Raw genomic sequence first — 9,956 nt, 5'->3', positions numbered from 1 at the left:
TTAAAGGAAGGAGAATTTTTTTCAACACTAGGCATCATAAAATTTATAATATCCAGCCTTTGTCAAATAGTACATCTTCCAGAAATATATGAGTCAGTCCAAATGGAGTCCAAAAAGGTAAAGAAATTAATACATCCTAAAAGTCCAAAATTCTTTTTAAAAAGCAATAAAAATGACCAAGTCTTTAAACATTAATAGGGAAAGTTTAGAGAAATCATTGAATATGAAAGGATAAATTAGATGATATTAACACTGTGAAAAATCCAAAAGAAAGAATATCAATAAAACTGAAGACAGATGTACAAACTTTCCACACATCAGATCAGAAACAAAGATTCTAAAAAACAATAATAAGTAACAAAGCCTCAGTGGTGTGTAGGGCAACAGTAACTATTAAAACATGAATATAGCTGGAATTTAAGGAAGAAAAGAGAAGCACTACAGTCAGAAAATATGAGTGGAAGAAATAATAGATTTATTTCCTACAAGAGTGTCAAACAACCTCAGGGCCAGTCAGGGAAAAAAAACTCACACAGGTGAAAGTAATATTTCAGAACTTAGCAGAGTACACATATAATGAACAAAGGGTATTAAACTGTGCTGTGCTTCTAAGGGAGAGGAAATTCAAACCAGATAACACTAAGATCAGCCATCTATGTGCATTGTGGAAAGGATCGGATGGGAAGCTATGAGTTGAAGCAGCACTGTCCACAAGGTCTAGTCAGTTTGTTTTATTCTAGGCATATTCCACATATTCAACACTTTAAATTAATATTTTTGCAAGAATGGCAAAAGCTTTTGAAATTTAATGTAAACTAAAGCAAATAAAGACAACTATGTTTTCAGTAGAGGGTATAAAATATGGTGATGGAGAAAATAAAAAAAACTAGTATTATACAAGTGACATTTGAACACAGTAATTCACATCAATGGAAGAGAAAGAACTATTAACAAATCATCAATCACTACGTAGTTTTTTATTTGAGAGATATAGAAGATTGAGTAAATGAGGTGTGTTTGGAGCAGGGGTTTTCACTGTTCAGACAAAACAATAGAAATAGCAAAATATTGACTGCTGGTTTTCAGTCGAAGGTGTAAATGTGGTATCTTAATTTCTTACACACACATCAAAGCTCAGTTTGTGAAAATGATCAAGAAGTCTAGATGTGTCACTAACGAGTACTACTACAAATAAGATATTGGTTTCTAAGTACTATTTGCTACAATAGAAACCAAGAGAGAGTCAGAAAAGGTACAAAATTAATCTGACAATCTTACTGTGATGAAAAGTAGCACTCCAAGATATCATGCAGCTGCTGAGTGTGGTGGCATAAGACTTTAATCTGGACTATTAGAAAGTATGAAGATAGATCTCTGTAAGTTCAAGGCCACCTGGTCCATACATTGAGATCCATTCCAGCCTGGACTACACAGTAAGACTTTTATGGGGAAACCTAGAAACAACTGAACCAAGCTAGTGGGAACTCACGAACTTTAGACCAACATTTGTGGTGCCTGCATGGGACTGGACTAGGCCCTCTGAATAAGTGAGACCTTGGTCTGTTTAAGGGACCCTTGGCAGTAGAATCAGGATCTATCTCTGGTGCATAAGCTGGCTTTTTGGAGCCCATTACCTATGATGGGACACCTTGCACAGCCTTGATGCAGGCGGGGGAGGGGTGTCTTGGACATGCCACAACTGAATGTGCCTGGCTTTGCTGACTCCCCATGGGAGGCCTTACCTTTTTGGAAGAAGGAATGAGGCATGGGTTGGGGGAGGCAGCAGGAGGGATGAGAGTGGGATCTGTGGTAGGTATCTAAAATAAATTTTTAAAAAATTCTTAATGAAGAAAAAAATTAAAAAAGACTGTCTCAAAAACAAAACATATTCTGGCCCATTCAGCGGGCCCTGCGGGAAGGTCCCCCTCTTCCAAGACTGCAGGCAGACCCTGCAATCTCCACACCCTGCCCCCACACCCGTCTGTCCTAGACTCCAGCCACTTCCTGACACTCAGAGACCAACCCCCAGATCCCATCCACCCCAGAACTCCCATCTGGACCAGAGGTGAGTGCCTGGGGTCACACCCAGAGAAGCCTGCACCTAGGTACCAACCCTGGGCACCAGTCATTCCAGGGAAGACCTGCCCAACTTGGCCCCAGGTTCTGGCCACAGGGAAGGAACCCCCATCCCAACCAGGAAGGTTCCCCCTCTCCAAAACCCTCCAGTAGACCCTACAACCTCCACGCCCTGCCCCCACACCCATCTGTCAGAGACCCCAGCCACTTCCAGAAACCAGTCCCAGCTTCCATCCTGCCCCGGAACTCCCATCTGGATCAGAGTTGAGTGCCTGAGGTTATAGTCAGAGAGGCCCCCACCTCAAGGTCCCACCTCTGGGCACCAGACATTCCGGGAAGACCTACCCAACTTGGCCCCAGTTTCTGGACATTTGGCAGGCCCTGTGGAAAGGTCCCCCTTTTCCAAGACTGCTGGCAGACCCTGCAATCTCCACACCCTGCCCCCACACCCATCTGGCCAAGACCCCAGTCACTTCTTGAGACTCAGAAACAAGCCCCCAGCTCCCATCCTGCCTGAGCTCCCATCTGGACAAGATAAGGAGATCCCAGCCACTTCCTGACCAGCCCTTAGCACTCATCTGGCCAGCACTCCCATCTGAACCAGAGTTCCCATCCAGCCCAGAGCTTCCATCAGGAACAGAGAGAGGCTCCCTAAATCTGTCAGCTCTGTTTGGACCAAGTGCACTGATAAGACCAAGAACAAATCCACAAGGAGATGGGAAGACCTCAAGGTAAAGTACGTACAACAAAATAAACAGCAATACAGCATCACCAGAACCTAGCCCTTCTCCAACAGCTAGAACTGAACATCACAGAATGAAAGAAACAGAAGAAAACAACCTTATAAATAACATCATGAAGAGGCTAGAGCCTTATATAGAAGAAATCAAAAATAAAGTGGAGGAACAGAAAACAAAAAATGGGTAGAACACTATAAAAAACTAGAGGAAAGGACAAATAAAGCAGAAGAAAACAATAAGTCCTTGAAAGAAAATCATGAAAAAGCAATGAAACAGATGAGGGAAATAGTCCAAGACCTGAAAGGGGAAATAGAAAAACCAAAGAAGACACAAGCAGAAGGAATGCTGGAAATAAAAACTCTGAGTAAACAAACAGGAACTTCAGATGCAAGTATAACCAACAGAATGCAAGAGATGGAAGAGAAAATCTCAGGTGTTGAAGATACGGTAGAAGAAATAGATTCATCAGTAAAAGAAAACACTAAAGCCAACAGAGTCATGACCCAAAATGTCCAAGAAATTTGGGACACCATGAAAAGACCAAACATAATAATAGGGATAGAGCAAGCAGAAGAATACCAACTCAAAGGCACAGAAAATATATTTAACAAGAACATAGAAGAAAACTTTCCCAACTTAAAGAAGGAAATGCCTATGAAGATACAAGAAACCTACAGAACACCAAACAGACTAGACCCCCCAAAAAAGTCTCCTCGCTACATAATAATTAAACAACTAAGCGTACATGATGAAGAAAGAATATTAAGAGCAGCAAAGGAAAAAGGCCAAGTGACTTATAAAGGCAAACCCATCAGAATAAAACCCGATTTCTCAATGGAGACTTGGAAAGCCAGAAGGACCTCGACAGATATAATGCAGACACTAAGAGACCATGGATGCCAGCCTAGACTAATATACCCAGTAAAACTTTCAAACATCATAGATGGAGTGAACAAGACATTCCAAGACAAAGCCAGATTTAAACAATACTTATCCACAAACCCAGCCCTACAGAAAGCACTAGCAGGAAAATTCCAACCTAAGGAAGGCAGATACACCCTCGAAAACATAGGCAGTAAACCCCAAAGAAGAGAGGTGCACACACACTACCAACAAAAAATAAAAATAACAACAGGAATGAACAATCACTGATCATTAATATCCATTAATATCAATGAACTTAATTCACCTATAAAAACACAAAGACTAACGGAATGATTAAGAAAACAGGACCCAACATTCTGCTGCATACAAGAAACACACCTCAAATTCAAAGATAGATACCTCCTAAGAATAAAAGGCTAGGAAAAACGTTCCAATCAAATGGTCTTAAGAAGCAAGCTGGTGTAGCCATCCTAATGTGCAGCAAAATAGACTTCAAAGTAAAAACAATCAAAAGAGATGATGAAGGGCATTACATACTCATCACAGGAAAGATCTACCAAGATGAAGTTTCAATTCTGAACATTTATGCCCCAAACACAAGGGCATCCACATATGCAAAAGAAACATTACTAAGTTTAAATCACATATAAAACCCCACACATTAATAGTGGGAGACTTCAACACCCCACTTTCACCTCTGGACAGATCTGACAAATAGAAACTTAACAGAGAAATAATGGACTTAACTGGTGTTATGACACAAATGGACTTAATTGATATCTACAGAACATTCCACCCGAAGAAAAAAGCATATAACTTCTTCTCAGCACCCCATGGAACCTTCTCTAAAATCGACCACATATTGGCCACAAAGCAAATCTCAACAGACACAAAACAATTGGAATAACCTCCTGTGTTCTTTCAGACCACCATGCTTTAAAGTTAGATTTCAACAACACAAAAAACTACAGAAATCCTACAATCTCATGGAAACTGAATAATGCTCAACTGAATCACCAATGGGTTAAGGAAGAAATAAAGAAAGAAATTAAAGACTTCCTAGAGATCAATGAAAATGAACACACCACATACCCAAACTTATGGGAAACTATGAAAGCAGTGCTAAGAGGGAAGTTCATAGCCCTAAATGCCCACATAAAGAGGTTGGAGAAATCTCACACTAGTGACTTAACAGCACACCTGAAAGCTCTAGAACAAGAAGAAGCAAAGTCTCCCAGGAAGAACAGACACCAGGAAATTATCAAATTGAGAGGTGAAATCAGTAAAATAGAAATAAAGAGAACAATAAAAAATTAATGAAACAAAGAGTTGGTTCTTTAAGAAAATCAACAATATAGACAAGCCCTTATCCAAATGAACCAAAAGACAGAGAGAGAGCATCCAAATTAACAAAATCAGAAATGAAAAGGAGGACATAACAACAGACAATGAGGAAATCCAGAGAATCATCAGGTCATACTTCAAAAACCTCTACTCCACAAAACTGGAAAATCTAAAAGAAATGGATAATTTTCTGGATAGGTACCACATACCTAAGTTAAATCAAGACCAGATAAACCATTTAAATAGTCCAATAACCCCTAAGGAAATAGAATCAGTCATTAAGTCTCCCAACCAAAAAAAAAAAAAAAAAAATCCCATGACCAGATGGTTTCATTGCAGAATTCTACCAGATCTTCAAACAAGACTTAATACCAATACTCTTTAAATTGTTCCATACAATAGAAGCAGAAGTAATATTACCAAACTCCTTCTATGAAGCTACAATTACCCTGATTCCTAAACCAAACAAAGATGCAAGAAAGAGAACTACAGACCCATGTCCCTCATGAACATTGATGCAAAAATCCTCAATAAAATACTGGCAAACAGACTCCAAGAACACATCAAACAATTATCCACCATGATCAAGTAGGCTTCATCACAGATGCAAGGGTGGTTCCAACATACGAAAGTCTGTCAATGTAATACACCATATAAACAAACTCAAAGAAAAAAAACACACATGATCATCTCACTAGATGCAGAAAAGGCATTTGACAAAATCCAACACCCCTTCATGATAAAGGTCTGGGAGTGGTCAGGAATACAGAGAACATACCTAAACATAATAGAGGTAATCTACAGCAAGCCAACAGCCAACATCAAATTAAATGGAGAGAAACTCAAAGCAATACAACTAAAATCAGGAACAAGGCAAGGCTCTCCCCTCTCCCGATACTTGTTCAATACAGTACTTGAAGTTCTAGCCAGAGCAATAAGACAACATGAGGAGATTAAGGGGATACAAATTGGAAAGGAAGAAATCAAGCAGTCCCTATTTGCAGATGACATGATAGTATACATGAGTTACCCCAAAAATTCAACCATGGAACTGATACAGCGTATAAATACCTTCAGCACCATAGCAGGATACAAGATCAACTCAAAAAAAAAAAAAATCAGTAGCCCTCCTATATACAACAGACAAACAGGCTGAGAAGGAAATCAGAGATACATCGCCCTTTACAATAGCCACAAATGATAAAAAAAAATACCTTGGGATTACTCTAACAAAGCATGTGAAGAATCTATATGACAAGAACTTTAAGTCCCTGAAAAAAGAAATTGAAGAAGATGTCAGAAAATGGAAAGATCTCCCATGCTCATGGATAGGCAGGATTAACATAGTAAAAATGGCGATCTCACCAAAAGCAATCCCCATCAAATTACCAACGCAATTCTTCACAGACCTGGAAAGAATAATACCCAACTTCATATGGAAAAACAAAAAGCCCAGGATAGCCAAAATAATCATGTACAATAAAACAACCTCTGGAGGCATCACAATCCCCGACTTCAAGCTGTACTATAGAGCTACTGTAATAAAAACAGCTTGATACTGGCATAAAAGTGGACATGTTGACCAATGGAATCGAAATGAAAACCCTGACATTAACCTGCACACCTATGAATATATAATTTTTGACAATGAAGCCAAAACTGTACAATGGATAAAAGAAAGCATCTTCAACAAATGGTGCTGGTATGACTGGATGTCAACATACAGAAGGCTGCAAATAGATCCATATCTGTCACTGTGCACAAAACTTAAGTCCAAGTGGATCAAAGACCTCTACATAAATCCAGTTACTCAGAATCTGATAGAAGAGAAAGTAGGATGTAGTCTTGAACACATTGGCACCAGAGATCATTTTCTAAATATAACACCAGTAGCACAGACACTGAGAGAAACAATCAATCAATGGGACCTGTTGAAACTGAGAAGTTTTTGTAGAGCAAAGGACATGGTCAACAAGACAAAGTGACAGCCTACAGAATGGGAAAATGTCTTCACCAACCCCACATCTGACAGAGGGCTGATATCCAGAATATATAAAGAACTCAAGAAATTAGACAACAAAATGCCCAACAGTCCAATTAAGAAATGTGCTATAAAACTAAACAGAGAATTCTCAACAGAGGAAGCTCAAATGGCTGAAAGACATTTAAGGAATTGCTCAACATTCCTAATTATCCGGGAAATGCAAATCAAAATGACTCTGACATACCACCTTACACCTGTCAGAATGGCTAAGATCAAAAACACAGAAGACAGCTTATGCTGGAGAGGATTTGGAGCAAGGGGAACTCTCCTCCACTGCTGGTGGGAATGCAAGCTGGTACAGCCACTTTGGAAATCAATATGGCGCTTCCTTAGAAAATTGGGAATCCATCTCCCGCAAGACCCAGATGATATACCTCTTTTGGGCATATACCCAAGGAATGCTCAATCATACCACAAGGGCACATGCTCAGCTATGTTTATAGAAGCATTGTTTATAATAGCCAGAACCTAGAAACAACCTAGATGCCCTTCAACTGAAGAAGGGATAAAGAAAATATGGTACATATACACAATGAAGTACCACTCAGCAGAGAAAAACAATGAGACCATGACGTTTGCAGGCAAATGGATGGATCTAGTAAAAATCATCCTGAGTGAGGTAACCCAGACTCAGAAAGACAAACATGGTATGTACTCACTCATAGGAGGATACTAGATGTAAAACAAAGATGACTAGACTGCTACTCACAACTCCAGGGAGGCTACCTAAAAAACAGGACCCTAGGAAAGACACAGGGATTGCCCAATGACAGAGAAATGGATGAGATCTACATGAACAACTTGGATGACAGTGGAAGTCATGAAGGGCAAGGTTTGAGGGAAGGAGAGCTTAGGGGAGCAGGAGATCCCAGCTGGATCAAGAACAGAAAGGAAGAACAAGGAATAACAGACCACGATAAATGATGACCACATGAGAACAGGAAGAAGCAAAGCGCTAGAGAGGTCCCCAGAAATCCACCATGACATATCCACTGTAGACTACTGGCAATGGTGGAGAGAAAGCCTGATCTGACCTAGTCTGGTGATCAGATGGCCATCACCCTAACAGTCGTGCTGGAACTCTCATTCAATAACTGATGGAAGTGGATTCAGAGATCCTCAGCCAGGCTCCAGGTGGAGCTCCAGGAGTCCAATTGTTGAGAAAGAGGAGGGACTGTAAGAGTGTGAATTGTTGAGACCAAGATTGGAAAAGCACAGGAATAAAAAGCCAAACTAGTGGAAATACATGAACTATGTACCAGTAGCTGAGGAGCCCCCAACTGGATCAGGCCCTCTGGATAAGTGAAACAATTGAATAGCTTGAACTGTTTGGGAGGCACCCAGGCAGTGGGACCGGGACCTGTCCTTAGTGCATGAGCTGGCTGTTTGGAACCTTGGGCTTATGCAGGGACACTTTGCTCAGCCCGGGAGGAGGGGACTGGACCTGCCTGTACTGAATCCACCAGGTTTAAATGAATTCCCAGGGGAGTCTTGGCCCTGGAGGAGATGGGAATGGAGGGGAGGGGCTGGGGGGAAGGTGGGGGCGGGAAGGGGAGGACAGGGGAACCCATGGCTGATATGTAAAATTAAAACACAAATATAATAATAATAAAACGAAATAAATCTGATGGGCAATTGTAGAAAGCACACAGACCAAGTCTAAAGGGTTTTCCTCTGATTGCTGAGAGTAACTTGAGCACCAAAATGAATGACATCATAGTAGAGCATACCATATCAGTTACTGAAATCTGTCTTGGTCCAAATATATACATCCTTATTAAATAAAATGCTAAATGCTGAATTTTTAAAAGAGGAAATATATTAATATATGTAACGAACTCTTACATGAGTTAGAAAAAATTTTGTGCTTAACAACCATTATGATTCCCCAGGTTCAAGCCTCAGAAGCACAAACAATGTCATATATATGTATACATACATATAGATAGATATACACACAAACATATGGAAGGGTGGCAGAACAAAGGGGAGAGGACAACGCTAATGCGGGTAAATATTTTAAATGACCTGGTTTTGCTGGGGTAGAATTATCAAGGAAACTGTATGTATTTGAAATGGTCAAGATAATTAACACACGCATCACTCCCCAGTAGCTGTGTGTGGGTGATGAGAACACAAGGTCTCCTCTGAGATCACGTACACAGTATCGTGTCATTTACTTCAGCCATCAACCTGTGCGTTAGAGCGACAGAACTTACTGGCCTTTTTCCTGACAGTTTGTACTCTTCCTCCAGAGTCATTCCATTCCCTCCACTGCAGAATCCCAGCAGCTACCATTGTAGGGAAAAGGGGCTGGCTAGAGAAACCCACCCTGACCCTGGAGCCCAGAATTAGGGAAGGATGGCTCAGATAAAGCCAGTATGAGAAACACAGTTTAGCTCACATCAGAGCCATCTCTGCCTCTGTCCAAGTGACTTGTGAAATCAACCAATCACACAGCAGGACAGCAGAATCCTGGCCCTAGGGCCCAGGACCAGGGGAAGAAACACAGCCTGTGTTTGGGACCTGGGCCAGAGAAATGAACCAAGGAAACATGCCCTGACTCTGAAACTAGTACCAAAGAAACACTCCTGGCCCCTAGAATCAGAGTCAGTGAATGAAATGTGCCCTGGCCTTAGAGGTAGTGTCAGAAAGCTAAGTAAGGCCAGTGAGAGAAACATTGTTTAGCTCAGATCAGAGCCATCTCTGTCCCTGTCCAAATGACTTGTGAAATCAACCAATCACAGAGTTGGACAGTGGAATCCTGGCCCTAGTACCCAGGGCCATGGAAAGAAACAGAGCCTGTGTTTGGGACCTGAGCCAGAGAAATGAACACTTCATCCCCAAACCCAGAACCCAAGAAATAT

This window comes from Onychomys torridus, chromosome 14, assembly GCF_903995425.1.
Source record: "Onychomys torridus chromosome 14, mOncTor1.1, whole genome shotgun sequence".
Taxonomy (NCBI): domain Eukaryota; kingdom Metazoa; phylum Chordata; class Mammalia; order Rodentia; family Cricetidae; genus Onychomys; species Onychomys torridus.
The sequence above is the reverse complement of the archived record's forward strand: the minus strand, read 5'-3'. Positions refer to the sequence as shown.